The following is a 17318-nucleotide window of genomic DNA, read 5'->3' on the forward strand; positions in this document are numbered from 1 at the left end:
GCAAAATTGTCTTGAAAATATACTCCGGTGGCTCTTGTTGGTTCTGTCTCTGTGCTGTTGTTTTCAGGCCTAATAATTTAGAAAAATACTAGTAATTTTTACGCTCCCTTTAATTGTTCACACTTCTTTTTTTATTTTTATCCAAATAAGTTTATAATATTGTTCTTGAATATGTAAAAAAATATTTTGAATAAAGGGAAATATAGTAAATTCGAATAGATAGAGACGAAAAACGGCGTGTGAATTGTAAAGAAGGGAGTGTGAAAATCAATTCCCATAATTAAACTGTAACTTTTTTGTTTTAGTTTCATGTGAATTTTATAGTCTTTTTGTTGCTCAAACACGAGTGAGCAAAAGAAAAAAAGTTCATGATTGGTGGAGAGGAACATGTGAACCGGAAATCAAGAAATGAAAATCTAACTCAAGGTTTAGAATCGAGATTAGTGCTCAAGGTACGAGACTTCGGCATTTGTTCCGTTCTGCGATTTCACATGTTCAAAACTTTTTATATGCTATCAATGTTTTTAGAGTCGCTAAAGCTTAGCTTTAATCGGAACTCCCTCAAATAGGTGGTGAGATTTGTCCCTAAGATTAATCGAAATGCACATAAAAGCGTCCAGACACTTGAGTTCTAAACTTATAATTTTAAAAAAAAATTTTGTTGGGAAATTATTTAAGACCTTTTGGATGTAAACACGTTATTACCGTTTAGGTAACCATCTGTACAAATCTAGTATATATATGCCTTTGATATTGAAACAATGTTCGAGAAAACAAAACCCACAGGAAGTTCCCAGATAATTGTCGCATTTTTGGCTTGTAGCTGCCTTCAGTGGTCAACTGACTGACTACCCAAGTTGTTTTGATACCGTTAAGGTTAATTTATTTAACACGAATCATACGAGACTAAAAATTAAACATCGAAGAAACTCGGAGATGATGCCAAGCAGCTCCCTGTCAAACCGGTGCAGAGGGACTGATCCAGCTATTCATTTCGGCACGGATTAGATCGAATTTGAGCGCATACAAATCTAAACCGTCTATTATTCGATTAAGATCTGAACCGTCGATTGCTGAAATGAGCGGCCAATTCCTGCACCGCTCTCAAGGAAATGCTGCCCATTCAAAAACATCTCACAATTTCTTCTTTCCGTCGTCGTCCTGCTATCAATGTTATTGCCATGGTCCATAGCTACTCAACCACCAACATCATTACTCCAATTTGCTTCATCGCATGGTCATCCAACCACTCTATTACCACCATCACCGTCATTTTCCCTGGCCACCATATCACCACCACCGCTCGTATCGATATTGAGTCATTGACACCACTTGGCCGCCCATACGACCGGTAGTCATCATCACTTTACTATCTCCCTTGACATTATCACTTACTCTATAATTTGAGACGACCCTCCACCAGTTCCGTCAGTGTTACGGTGTTACCTCACAATTATCATCACCAAATTGTCTAGTCAGCTTCACTGTTTTGTTCATCTAAAACTCTACTGCATAGTAACGTGTCATACTAAGTTAATAGCATTTTGTTTTTGTTACTCAGCTATTACCTTTATTTGAGTTCTAATTTACCTTTATCAGATTAACAAACAATTGTTGTTAATCTGATAAGTTCTTGTTGAAACTTTGGTTTGTATTTGTAAAATATTGTGTTTTCTCTAGTCTCACATTGCTAAGTCACAAAACTTCTATCTACTTTAAATGACTTTACACACAAATGAGTTTGTGAATAAGGATTCAAGGAGGTGTTGCACACACGCAAGAAAATGGGCGGCAATTTGAAAAATTGATGCGGATACTAGTTAACTGGGTGCGCGTCATGGGTTATTTGCCCAAGAGGGTGCAAGTCCAGGATTTGAGCCTCGTGCATGTACTAGTTAAGTCCACATTTTTGCTAAAATTCTGAAACACGTTTTTTTGTTACAGAATATTCAGTCAATCAAATATCCTTTCCTAAATGGAAAGTTCTGACTGATTAACGGAACGGATTGACTAAAAACATGTGCATAATCAGTGGGATCTGATTTGTTGCTGATTAACGGATTGATTAAAAAACGTGTGCATAATTAGCGGATTTGATTGTTTTGTTTTCCAAAACCGTGGCCACAACCCGCTCCTCCTACTCCTATAAATTCAGAGTTTCAGAATGTGTTTTTACACAGGAAAAAAAAAACATCTCTCTCTCCCTCCACAAAAATGGTTTATGTTGAGTTCGAGCAATAGGTAGAATTGTGTTTTGTTTTTCGGTTTTCTTCTGTGCAGAGAAGGTCGAGCAGAGATGGTGAATTCTGGGCTATTTTATCCTGGGGACGACATGGTACTCAACGAACTGCTTGCACAATCTGGGCAGAGCTGCAAAACGTCTTAAAGAGAGCGACCTAGTCTGCGACTCAACTCAGCCGTCGTTCTTCATTTTGGTATTCTATATTTCAGTAGCAGATTCCGAGGTAATACGGTCTTGTTTTACAGCAGTTAATCCAACAGTAACGTGTCATACTAAGTTAATAGCATTTTGTTTTTGTTACTCAGCTATTACCTTTATTTGAGTTCTAATTTAATTAGACCATTTGTAAAAGATAATTTTATTCTTAAAAAAATCCATCTAGCATGATGCAGACATGTCATTTTTTTAAATCATCGTTTTTTTTTTTCCCAATCGGTAATAGGTGATTATTCTTATTACTGCATCAAAGAAACATCGATGGAGGCTTCCCTATTAACCCAGCTTGGAAAATTCCAAAGCCAAGTTATAGGGGTCTCCTGAGATAGGGCATATTTGGCTAAAACATTAGCCACCCTATTACAATTACGAGGGACAAACATAAAGGAGCAAGAATTAAAACGACTACCAAAAGATAAAGTATCGCTAATTATGACTTCCAGGCTTGCTGTAATCTGTCTCTTCCCTTGTAACATGTTGGTCACATTTTGCGCATCCCCTTCAACAGGGTATGAGCATCCAAATGAACAAATATATGGGACTGGCCAGTGCAATGCGAAATCCTTCTGCTTCCACCATTTCGGCTGATGCTCTTCCTAGAATAGGAACAGCCATAGCACTCAAAATATCTCCAGAAATATTCCTCAAAACCACTCCCACTCCCCCGTTACGAGAACTCGGATCAAAAGCACCATCAACATTTATCTTAATCCTTCCATGAACTGGTGGTCTCCATAGCTTAGCATTACCACAATTCTCGGCACAAGTAGAAGCTTGATCTTTCTTAGTGGCCTGCAAAAAATAATCAAATCCACCAATGCATCTTGAATAATTTTTGTTTCCGATTTTCAGTTCTACTTGAAAGCCCAATTGTTCCACGCTATCCCCACATGCCAGCCAATTGTAGCAAATAAACCCAGAGCTAGCAAAATTTGGATTGAATCACAATTACAAGAGAGAGAAACCAAAGTTCCTTTTGGACACGGGCAGGCGGAGAATGGAAGACGCAGCAAATGGGGTCAAGTGACCGCACCGAAGTTTTCAAAATTCCTATTACACTACCACATTTGATGGATATTTTACAAATTTGCCCCATAAAAATTACAGTATTGCCCCAATCTGCTATTGTGAAATACATAAAATTGCCCCAAGTATTTATCGAATTATGAAGAAAATTATTCTGGCCGTGGAATTTTTGTAGAATTGGTTTGTAATCCAACAAATAATCGACGAATGAATGATAGATTATACATGCATAGTCAAAAAGATATGTTTGGGACTATTCCCAATAAGGCCAACCTTCCAATAAACAAATTCATATATTATCAATGAATATTTGAAATGTTAGATACAACATTTTAACAATTATTTCCATAAATTAAAAAAAAAAAAACTAATTTTGACCCCACTCTTCGGTATTTTTGACTCCGCCCTGCTTTTGCGGCAAACATGTGTTCTACGATGTGAAAGAATGCTTGGTATTTTGCTTGCCGAAGGAAACTGATACAATTGTCGTTTGCATTGCAGGAGAGGAGATAATAATTATAAACATTTACTATTTGGTTGTCTTTCACAATGATAGCGAAATTTTTTGAAGAGTGCGCGGTTTTTACCCAACCAATTGTTCTTGATTCCGTTTTAGAGGAAAAGGAATCCCCAAAAGCTAGCACAACAAAAAGTTTAACCAGAAGGAAATTGATATCCTTCGAAGTGTTTTCCAAACACATATACGTCGAGAAAATTCGGTTTTGATTCAGTATCGCAATATTTTTTTATCAACATAATTACGTTCCAAACTCCCTTAATACGGAAAATATCTCCTAAACGTTCCATTGAATTTTATTTTATTTAACCAACGTAAAGTAAAATTACCTTTCAGGACAATCCACTTCCATGGATTGGGTGGGTTACTCTAGTCGGTTTTGTAATTAGAGAGAGACAAAGCAAACGTAACGAAACCAAAAAGTAGTGATTTAAAAAGACATCATCATGCCTTGTATTGACAGGTTCCTACCATAATTCGTAAGGGACCGTGTCTTAAAGTAGTAGAAAAATAATAAGGACACAACCTCGAAACACAAAATAATAAATGTGGATTCTACCTGCATAGACAATTTCAAAACGTGGACTAGAGCTATGTTCGGCATGTATCTATAGCACTTCTTTATGGTAATGGCAAGAATTCTAAATGGTTTGGTCAAGTGGGCATGTGAAAACTTATAAGTGTGTATTTTCTATAAGGTCGCATGTTCGATCCCATGCACGGAGGCAAAGCATTCCAAACTTTGGGGCCACCGGAGGATTCGCGCAAGCTGACCTGCCATCCGCTTATTTAAAAAACATACAGAAAACTTGCAAATGGGTCGATGGTTTCAAATTTAATAACCTCAAGGATAGGGACGCGATGCCATTTGGATGAGGTGTTGGCTCCCAGTTTCGTATTTTAGTGTATCACAACCTAATAGAATACTACTTTTATTAGCTAGGCAAAAAAAATATTTATTAATTTTTGAAGAAAACAAAGATTAAACGAATTTCGGATACACCAACAAAAACGTCACCCGGCCGAAAACCAAAATCAAAGCAAGGCAAAAAATCAATCGCACACCCCGAACAATCCTGGAATCTAGAACCAAAAACCAAACCACCTAATGGAATACTTTAGTCATGAAACTACTATAATCCGCCGACTATATGTTAATTTCATGTGCTTCCAACTGAATAATCATATATAATAACGTCTAATACATATTTTTTTCTATTTGGCTACAAGGATTGGACATCGCGTATCTTTTAAGACTTTTCTATAACTCAGGAGTTCAGGATAGCTTACGCGTAGCTCGACTAATTTTTGGAAGTCAATCCCACCGCTTGCTCGCGAGAGTCCAAATTAAAGATAGAGCAAAACTCTGTATGGGTTGATCTCATTGGGGTTGATAACAGTTGAGATCTTAATAGGAAACAAACCCCCAAGTCACAGGCTTTGCTCATTAGATATCTTTAAAAAATTTAATTAACTCATTGGGACAATTAATTAAACAGTAAGTCTACACACATAGATTTTTTTTTTACACACAAATTTTGCACAGATCATGGTGTGAGGTCCACTACGGATCCCACAAAAAATCCTAACCGTTCATTAAATGTAAAATATTTTTTCAAAGATTTTTGTTAAAAATCAGCTCAATCCGATACCTATAAGTGCTCAATCCAATCATCTAACTTTTCATTATCCGGGAATCTTAAAAAAAAGTTAGATGATTGGATCGAGTATCTATATGTATAGGATTGAGCTGATTTTTAATGGGGTCATTGAAAAAATCTTTTACATTTAATGAACGGCTCGAATTTTTTGTGTGGGATCCGTAGTGGGCCCCATACCGTGATCTATGCACAATTTGTGTGCAAAAATCTGTGTGTAGCAGCATTGTTAATTAAAGGAGCTAAGACTTCAAGCTCGGACCATATGTGATGAAAAGGTACGCACCCACCTTTTCGGTTACTTGTCTATTCATATTTAAAAAAAATAAAAAATAGGAGTGTATTATTAGTATGCTGTTTATTGTTAACATTTTTAGATTTAGCTATACGTTTCGTTTTTTTCTATTTGATAATATGCACCTTGATTGTTGCGCTCCTTACGGATAATAGCAAGAGAATGAAGAACAAATGATCCTTTCAAAACAAAAGAGTAACGCCAACCCAACTTCGGGCTAATTTGACTTTAAAAGTCAAACAGTAACTTATTTTTTGTCTTTATTAAAAAAATCACATTTGTTAGTTTTGTGTTAAATCTTACTGACTTATTGATTCATCTCAGCGGGAGGAATCGGAAAAGTATAAAATTTTGATTGAAACTCATAAATTTTATAAAAAAGACAAAAATAAGTTATTATTCAAAAAGCTATAAGTTTCAATCATATTTTTTTTACTTTTTCAATTCCTCTAAACAAGATGAATCAATAAATCACAAAATTTTTAAGCAAAACAAATAAATTCAAAAAAAAAATTGAGTAGAAACAAAAATAAATAAATAAATAAAATTTTTAATCCAAACCTTCCCAAGCCCAGCTCTAGAAAGTTGGATTTTGCCACTGGCCCACTAGGCCTAATCACCACAGCCAATGATCTTCATCCCTGACATGATTACCCATGGGATCGCAATCATTTGCCTTCGTCCTTGACTCGAAGCGGTAAGTCCTTCATTCACTTTCAGTATCATTGAAAAAATGACTTCCTCGTGACTGGGGAAAAACTCTAAGGCCCCGTTCCGGAAACGGAAATAAGTACTTATTTTTTAAAAAAATAATTTCAAGTTCAAAAATTATGTGTTTACGTAAATAATTTTTCTATCAATATGGATCTTGTTTGATAGATCTCATTGAGATCTTTTATACGGTAAAAAAAAAATTGAAAAATAATTTTTCATTTATATTATTTTTGGGTTTGAAAATGTAAAATAAGTACTTATTTTTTAAAAAGGTGTTCTGGAACGGAGCTTAATTAAAACCCAATTATAACGCCAAATAGCTTGCAAGCATGTCCTGACAGCGCAAGGGTTCTGCCAAAATCTCAACTGTGTTTTACTAGCCAAAATAAGTAATTATTTTTTAAATTAAAATGTTTTACTAGCCAAAATAAGTAATTATTTTTTAAATTAAAAATAATGTATTATGAGAAAATGACCTATATCATAAAATAAAAAATAAATACTTAAAATATAAGAACCTTAACGGAACGGGATCAATATAATTTTTATTGCCTTATTTACAGCACAGGAAACATGTACCAGTTTGTGTGCCTTGTAAAATAGCACAAGTATGATTCCGACAACCATTGCTAATTTGCTAGTGACCGTACCCCATGGTGTGCCTGTGATTAGGAAGAGTTTGTTTCATTCCAAGGATTCTAAGGTTTCAGGTTCAATTCCTTTTACCAACGGCTCTTGAGACTATCTCATCCTCACGAGTAAGCTCTCACGTGTAACCGTGTGAAACAGTCATGGAAGGAGTTGTAGGAATCAATCTCAGGTGCGCACAAACTGATCAGAGACATCATGTACTCACAAAAGATGGTAGTAAAATAAACGCATTGACATTTGCCGCTAATCACGGCCCACGGGTATAACCTCGTTCGCATGGCAATGGCCCTTGCTTTAGTGTGGGGTACCACTGATCTTCGTGGGACAAGGTAGAACAATTTGTAGACTTCTCTTCCACATAACGACGACTACAAATCAAAATCATAGACTCGCATACAAAATTCCAAAAAGTAAGAAAATAGGACTGCTAGAGGTACCGACTAATTTTATGTCTCGAAGATCTTGAAATTTGAATAAAAAAAGTAGTAAAAGATTGAATTGAGCTACCTACACATATCGGATTGAGCTGATTTTTCAAAGCTCCACTCATTTTTTAAAAAAAATTTATGGAACGGCTCGGATCATCATCTGTGCCGGACTTGTAAATGGCCCCGCGGGACCGTCGGTACCCCATTGGTATAAAAAATGGTTGGTGCTCTTATCATTTCGAGGGACCATCGGTACCCCATCGATATATAAAATGTAGGAGGTTAGGAGTTCGAGTCTCCCCACCTGCTTGTGAGTGTTCTTCTCTTATACAGATTAAAAAAAAAAAAAAACAGAAAACAAAGAAATCGACGAATGAATGAATGATAGATTATCTATCTACATGCATAGTGAAAAAGATATGTTTGGACTATTCCCAATAAGGCTACTGTGCAATACCTTCCAATATGAAAAGTCGTCGGTATCCTAATAGACGAATTCATATTTTATCAATGAATATTTGAAATGCTAGATAGAGCCGTGCTACGTGCACAGCAGCTGGTGCACAGACCTCGTTTTCTCCCGCCTCGGGTCGTGCAAAGATGATTGGAGCCGCTCATTTTGTTCAAAATATGTCGTTTACGGTCTCTGTAAAAAATGAGCTTCGTTCGATATTATTAGAGGTGTTAACAAAACACCCAAAATCACTTCTAATGAGCGGCTCCGATCATCTTTGCGCGACCCGAGGCGGGAGAAAACGAGGTCTGTGCACAGCTGCTGTGCACGTAGCTTTTCTGTGCTAGATATCACTATCTTATCCACTTATTTTTTAAGAAAACAATTTCAATTTAAAAAATTATGTGTTTACGTAAAAAAAATTTCTAGCAATACGAATCTTATTTGATAGATCTCATTGAAATCTTTTAAACGGTGTAAAAAAATAAAAAAAAATTATTTTCATTATATTTGAGTTTGCAAATGTAAAATAAGTACTTATTATTTGAAAAGAGAATGTGGATTGTGAAACACCACCTTGTCAGTATTTTTTGACTCCGCCCTGCTTTTGGGGCAAACATGTGCTCTGTGATGTGAAAGAATGCTTGGTATTTTACTTGCCCAAAGAAACTGATACAGTTGTCGATTGCATTGCAAGAAAGGAGATAATAATTATAATTATAAACACATACTATTAAGTTGTCCTTCACAATGATAGCGAAATTCTTTAAAGAGTGTGCGGTTTATACCCAACCAATTGTTCTTGATTCCGTTTTAAAGGAAAAGGAATCCCCAAAAGCTAGCACAGGAATCCCCAAAAGCTAGCACAGGAAAGAGTTTAACCTGAAGGAAATTGATATCCTTTGAAGCGTTTTGCAAACACATATAAGTCAAGAAAAATCGGTTTTGATTCAGTATCGCAATATTTTTTTATCAACATAATTACGTTCCAAACTCCCTTTTAATACGGAAAATATCTCCTAAACGTACCATTGAATTTTATTTTATTTAACCAACGTAAAGTAACATAATTACCTTTCGGGTCGGGCAATCCACTCCGATGGATTAGGGTGGTTAGTCTAGTCGCTTTTGTAATTAGAAGACAAAGCAAACGTAACGAAACCAAAAAGTAGTGATTTAAAAAGGCATCATGCCTTGCCTTGTATTGACAGGTTCCTACCATAATTTGTAAGGGAGAATGTCCTAAAGTAGTACAGTAGAAAAATAATACCGACCCAACCTCGAAACACAAAATAATAAATGTGGATTCTACCTGCATCGATCGGACAATTTCAAAATGCGGACTAGCGCTATGTTCGGCATGTATCTATAGCACTTCTTTATGGTAGTAGAGAAAACTTGCAAGAATTTCAAAGGGTTTGGTCAAGTGGGCATGTGAAAACTAGTAAGTGTGTATCTTCCATAAGGTCGCATGTTCGATCCCATGCACGGAGGCCAAACATTCCAAACTTTTGGGCCATCGGAGAGTTCGTGCAAACTGACCTGCCATCCGCTTATTTAAAAAACATACAGAAAACTTGCAAATGGGTTGATGGTTTCAAATTTAGTAACCTCAAGGATAGGGACGCGATGCCATTTGGATGAGGTGTTGGCTCCCAGTTTTCGTATTTTAGTGTATCGCAGCCTAATAGAAAACTACTTTTATTTGCTAGGCAAAAAAGAATTTATTAATCTTTGAAGAAAATAAAGATTAAACGAATTTCGAGCACACAGGAAAAATGCCACCCAAAAATCAAAACCAAAGAAAGACAAGAAGCCAACCGCATACCTTGAACAATTTTGAAACCTAGAACCAAAAACCAAACCACCTAATAGAAGTACTTTAGTCACGAAAACTACTATAATCCGCCGACTATATGTTAATTTCATGTGCTTCCAACTCAATAATCATGTATAATAATGTCTAATACATATATTTTTTTCTATTTGGCTACAAGGATGGACTTCACGTATATTTTAAGACATTTTTCCTTACGCGTACCTCGACTAATTTTTGAAGATCAATTTCACCGCTCGCACGCAAGAGTCCCAATTAAAGATATAGCAAAGCTCTGTATGAGCTGACCTCATTGGAGTTGATAACATTTGAGATCTTAGAAGGAAACAAACTCCTAAGTCACAGGCCTTGCTCACTAAATATCTTCAAGATTTTTAATTAACTTATTGGACAATTAATTAAAGGAGCTAAGACTTCAAACTCGGATAATTATTAGTATGCTGTTTATTGTTAACATTTTTAGATTTAACTTAACATTTTTAGATTTAACTATACGCTTCGTTTTTTTCTACTATGATAGTATGCACCATAGTTGCTACGCTCCCTACGGATAATATATAGCAAGAGAGTGAAGAACAATGATCATTTCAAACAAAAAGAGTGACTGAGTCCGACTCAAGCCAGTGAGTGAAGGGCGTGGCAAGAGAACGCCAACCCAACTTCTAGCTCCAGAGTTGGATTACCGAGAAACTTTTATGTATGTATAACGGGGATATCAGGAGTGGTGGTATTCTCTCCAGTTTTTTTTTTTGATCCGCGGTATTCTCTCCAGTTCGTTTTCACTTTTTTGGTCATTTTCCGATCATACTTTGCTGATCGGCTCCGTTCATTTTATACAGTTCGGCAAGAATCTTAATTATACCAAAAATTGTGTTCATTGAACTTTAGTAGGTACCTGATTGGCACACATGAAAATTGCAAAAAAATCAAAACTGGGTTCCGATTCAGTGTGCTTTTGATTCAGTTTTGGATTTTCTTCATTTTTCATGTGTGCCGATCATGTATCTACTAAAGTCCAATGAACACAATTTTTGATATGCTTAAGGTTCTTGCCAAACTCTACAAAATGAATGGAGCCAATCATCCAAATGTGATCCAAAAAAATAAAAAACGACTGGAGGGATACCACCACACTTCATATCCCTGCTACACATAAAAGTTTCTCCGAGCGGTAAGTCCTTCATTCACTTTCAGTATCATGAAAAAATGACTTCCTCGTGACTGGGGAAAAACTCTAATTAAAACCCAATTATAACGCCAAATAGCTAGCAAGCATGTCCTGGCAGCACAAGGTTCTGCCAAAATCTCAGCTGTGTTTTACTAGCTAAAATAAGTACTTATTTTTTAAATTCAAGGTGATGTATTGTGAGAGAATGTCTTGTCTCGTAAAACAAAAAAATAAATACTTAAAAAATAAGAACCTAAACGAAACGGGATCAGTATAATATTTATTGCCTTATCTACAGCGCAAGAAACATGTACCAGTTTTTGTGCCTTGTAAAATAGTAGCACAAGTATGATCACGACAACCGTTGCTAGTTTGCTAGTGAACCCCAAGGCGTGCCTGTGATTAGGAAGAGTTTGCTCCATTATAAGATTTCAGGTTCCATTCCTTTTGCCCAGCAGTTCTTGGGACTATCTCACCTTCGCGAGTAAACGTGTGAAACGGCCATAAAAGGAGTTGTAGGAATTAATCTCAATTGCGCACAAGCTGATTGGAGACATCATATACTCACAAAAGATGGTAGTAATAATAAACGCATTGACATTAGCCGCTAATCACGGCCCACGGGTATAACTTCGTTCGCATGGCAATGGCCCATGCTTTAGTGTGGGGTACCATAGATCTTCGTGGGAAAAAATTTCAGTGCCAAGCTGATACAACGTGGTGCCCATCAGTGCATCCAGTTGTTCATTGCGTTTTTTGACGGCTTGAATTTGAAAAAAGAAAAATGAGAGATAAAGTGTTGGAATAAGAGAAAAGAGGGAGTTTCAATCCGAGTCGTCCAAAAGCGTATTGGACGATCCGAATGTGCCGAACGAATACTACATGAGATATACGCACCTAGCACTGATGAGAAATTCATCTTCATAGGACAGGGTAGAACAATTTGTAGCCTTCTCTTCCACATAACAACTACTACTACAAATCAAAATCATAGACTCGTATACAAAATTCCAATAAGTAAGAAAAGAGGACTGCTAGAGGTACAGACTAGTATTTTTATACTGATGGCTCCGGGGGTCTATTACGGGTCTCGCATGGATGATTCGAGGATTCTGAAATCTAAATAAAAAAAATAAAAGATTGAATCGATCACCTACACATATCGGATTGAGCTGATTTTTTCATAGCCCGGCTCGTTTTTTTTTTAAAATTATGAACCGGCTCGGATCATCATCCGTACGGAACCCATAGTGGGCCCCGGGACTGTCGGTAACCCATCGGTATATAAAAATGGTCGGTGCTCTTATCATTTCGCGTAAGAAAAATTACAGTTTCACATTTTCTTGTATCTATCTCGATTAATAACTCGTTCAACAATGCCGCGCAAAGAGAGTTGAAAAGTAACTAACATAATTAGTGTAAAGGCCGGTGTATGTTTAACTATATACATTATTTGAGGCCCTGTTCCACTAAAAACTTTTAGGATGTTTTGGGTTTTTTTTTTTTTTTTTTCCTTATTCAAAAAGAAATTGCATTGGTTAGTTTTGTGCATTACTTTTTTGATTTTTCGATTCAGAAAAGTGACTTTTATCCAAATATTTTAGGAAATAATCATTTTTTAGCAAAATAACAACGTTTTAGCAAAAAAAAAAAACGAGTAATTTTTTTTTTTACATTTCTGACGTCTCGTCAAGACAAATTAATAATGTACAAAAGCTTGGCGCAAAACAAACAAACGCGAAAATTTTTTTGAATAAGAACAAAAAGTGCTAGAAGAGAAAGTGCTCAGCAGAACGGGGTCTGAGTTACTGAGTATGTATTTTCCCCTAATTTGTCAACCTTCTGCAGGATTGGGTAAAATTCATTGAGGTATAGGGTATGCTCAAAGTGCTAATAATAGTAGGAATACAGAAGAGTCTTTTAAGGAATTTGATCAATGTACCTAGCTAGCTAGAACTAGGAGTGACCTTCCAACTTCGATTCTATGGCGCACCATCTGTTTGAAATACTCCTAATAAATAGCAATTTTTTTCCCCACACGCTTTAGTTGTGATCCTGATTTAGACATTTCCCCTGTATCTGACTATATGTTGATGTTGATCATGGATATGCCACCATTCACATGCCTGTGTGAAAAAGATGCACAAACCATGAAATTCGAATATTTGATAGTTTTTATTTTGCTTCCGATTGAGTTTGTTGGGCTCATAGTGCTCCTATGGATTTTATTACACAATAGCACTCTCCTGAGATTGCTCTAAAAACAGATTGCGGATGCAATGTTGAATGTCCTAAAAGACTTAATTGAAACACTTCCTAATACCAATTGATTGGTATTAGGAGAGATGGTGGAAAGTGGTCCGACAAGTGGTATCAGAGCCAATAAGTCATGGGTTCGAGTCACGGGAGCGTCATCTGAGGGGAGGGATTGTTGGCCCCGGAGTGCCCCTATGGGTTTGGTTACACAATGTCACTCCTAGCGACCATTTTAAAAACAGATTGCGGGTGCGATGTCGAATGCACTTAATTGAAACCCTTTCTAACACCAGTCCGACAGAGGATTTTTTTTATTTTTTTTTATAAATAGTTGTCTAAACCAGCTTACGCAATGACGGATCCACGTTGGGACTTATGGGGGCCACATTTTTTTTTCAAATTTTAATATTAATATTAGTTATTTTTTGTTTGTTAAGATCGAATACCTAGGTATTGAATTTTGTAATGGTTGTTATCTAGACATTTAAATACTTTAAGAATGTGTTCATTTTGAGTTACAGAACCAAATTTTCTTCTCTACACACGGTCTCTCATATGTTTTTCCTTTAATTATTACTCCCTATGTCCCATATTCTTGGTCTTCTGTCCTTTTTTTGAAGTCTCGAAAGATTGGCTATATCTTTAATTTATAATATTTTAATATCAAATAAGGATTTTGTTTGATAGATCTCAATGAGCTCTATTATACGAAGTTTTTAAAATCACCTAAAAGATTATAGATTGTAAAATATAATCAATTAAAAAATAACACGCACTCCCAAAGTGGATGAACATTTTGGGACAGAGTGAGTATCTCATTTCTGTTTCTATATATCTCCACACGTTACCCAAAAAAAACCTCCCTTTAAAGCATAAACCAAACAAACTAGTATTAAATTTCCGAACCTTGAATTTTCAAAATCTTGTTATTCATAGTTCGGCTTTTGTGTTTACGAAATCCTGATTCCATCCCTAAGCTTATGTACACCTTATTTAATTCTAATAAGATCTTGAAGTTAAGAACTGGGTAAACTTTCGTTGGCCTCAACGGTTTTAGGGCCTGGCTTTTGCTTCACCACTAGAACGTTGAAAAAAGAACAAAACAAACGCAAAAGATAACTCCACACATTTTTTTCTCTAATTTCAGAGAGATTTTTTAGTGCCGAGCGGGTATATCCTACGTGGTATCCGCTCGGCGCATCCGAGCCGTCCGATACACTTTTGGACGGTTTGGATTGAAACTCTCTCTCTCTCTCCTCTCACCCCAACACTTTCTCTCTTCAAATCTGAGCCGTTCAAACAGAATTGAAGGCTCGGATGCACAAGCGGCACCACGTGGTATCCGCCTCGGCACTGAATATTTTTTTTTTCCAGATTTCGGGGTATTTTCTGTGTAAACGCAAACAAATTTAGATTGTGGCCGCTTTCAATCAACCAATGAAAGAGGTGCTTGGACTTAATCTATTTTTTATATATAATAAATAACATTAGATAGTAATTAACATTCTCCAAAATATGATTTGAGATAGTACTATTTTGGACACAATTACTTTAAGCTAATTAAAAGGAACACATGTGCTAAGGACTCATCCGTCTTTTTTCAAAGACCCAACCAACAAGCAAATGAGAGATCCCAAAGAATCATCCGTCTATTTTCAAAGACCCAACCAACAAGCAAACGAGATCCCAAAGAATCAACAACTTTATAGTATTTACTAGCGTTTGTTGCACACGCGATAGCAATATTTAGAAATAGGTTCTCACAGACTGAACATGAATCAACAGAGAAAGAGAGAAGAGCGCAGAAAATTAACGCAGGGCAAGTCCAAAAATTGCAATGAAAAACAATGAATAATAAAAACTAAGACAACTGCCATGCATATTCTATTGAAAGGTTTTTGTCCTCTCAACAATTCCATTAACTTTTTGCATTTGTAATAGGAGAATCTTAAAATTAGCCCAATGGGCTGACAATAGTAGGTGTATAAATGTGTATTTTAGGGTGTAAAAAAGTACACAAAAATACGTGTTTTTCTTATCTTCTAGTGTGCTTATCGTCAGTCCAGTGGACTGACAATAACAAGACCGTTAGTAATATGGGAGCTGTCATTATTTTTTTGATAACCCAAAAAAGTGAGCTAGCTGCCTCGATTTTGAGTCCATATCAAAAGGTGCACTCTCCATTTATAGAAAAAAATATATAAGTATATTTCTCCATAAGTTTATGTCCGAGTCAGCTCTCCTCAACTAATTTCAATTCTAGCTGAATCTTGAAATCAACGTCGACCGAGCAAACAATCTAACGATCAAACCCCCATGTGTTAAAATGTGTAGCATTCATTCGACTCGACCCTACAATCTATTGAGGGGTAATTAACCCATTCGTTGACATACCATACCCACTTGGCCACTTTATATTCTTACTAAAAAAAACATTATTTAGATGGAGAAGTTCATCCGTATCTTCTCATGTACAGTACTATATGTCTAAATCAATTTAGGTGCCGGAAATTATTATCCACATGCATGAATATGCACGGATCATTAATTATCTTCCTAATTACAGTAGTAATGTCTTACTACTAATTAAATTGGTATTCTTAATCAGCCACTGGGGTCATGGCATTAATTCCATCAAGGCTGATTATGCGCCCTAACCAACGGCGTTTGTGGTTCAAAATGCATTATCCAGACAAAAAATAAAAAAATAAATCCAAATCGTAGAAGGTGGGGTGGTTCAATCTAATGTGCATTATTGAGTGATTAATGCTGTAATAAGAGATCTTAATGAGTGTTAGATTAGATATTGAATATCTGATGGTGGGACGATATTAATTGGGTTAGTTTTCTATATACTTCTTGGACCAAATGTTGGGTCAATTTATCAAGGAGTTCTGCTGAAATAATTTTGGATCAACAAATCTCACCAGTGAAGATGTCGATGTTTGGGGAGGTTACGATAGTTCGGCCCCATTCTGCTAAGGATCTCTCATAATACATCACGTTTAATTCGAAATATAAGTACTTATTTGGGAAATAGCGGAACGGGTGTAGATCATTAATGGTTAATTCTCACCATCGGAAGAATTTAACTCTTTGACAGTTTCTCACTTGTAAAAAAATGCGAAAGAGTGGCGACTAATTTGACCCTAATTCTTGCCTTCGACGAGACCTAAGTTCTTGCAAACCGTTGTTTTCTACGGTTCTTTAGAAACTATAATTGTAATCACAACCAAATGTATAAATAGCTTATTATCTTGATAAATATAAAAGTATACTCAGGCTTCATTGGAACATCTAAAAACAAAATTGAATTTTTCAAATTTTTTGGCAAAACGTCAACCTAGAAATGATTGAAAAAGGCGAGCTATAAAATTGGTACACTCTTTTAAGCCAAAAAGTTTAAAAAAATAAAATTGTTTGGCTTTCTCAGGCTCTTGTCTATTGTATTTTTTGAAGAAAAAATGTTAAGCTGAAAAAAATGAGCCATCTCAAGCCAAGTTTTTTTTAGGGAAAAGTCTAGTGACACCGCATTTTATATTCTATAGATATAAGTGTGGTGGTTCCCCGCACTAATACTTTTGTGGAGACTATCACACTTGTGTATATGGAATATAAAATGCGGTGTTATCAGTAGCATTGCTCTTTCTTGAGCTTTTGACTTTATGTGAGAAAGAATTGTAACTTTTCGGGTGTTTTTACGAAGTTATTTAGAGTATTTGAAATGTGTCTTTTCTTTTCCCTAAATGGGGGCACTCCGGGCCCAACAAGAATGAAAACAAGTACCCCTTTTTTTGAGTTCTAACTAGGCCTGTAAATGAGCCGAGCTCGAGCTCGACAAAACTCGGCTCGACTT

This window comes from Rhododendron vialii, chromosome 11a, assembly GCF_030253575.1.
Source record: "Rhododendron vialii isolate Sample 1 chromosome 11a, ASM3025357v1".
Lineage (NCBI taxonomy): Eukaryota > Viridiplantae > Streptophyta > Magnoliopsida > Ericales > Ericaceae > Rhododendron > Rhododendron vialii.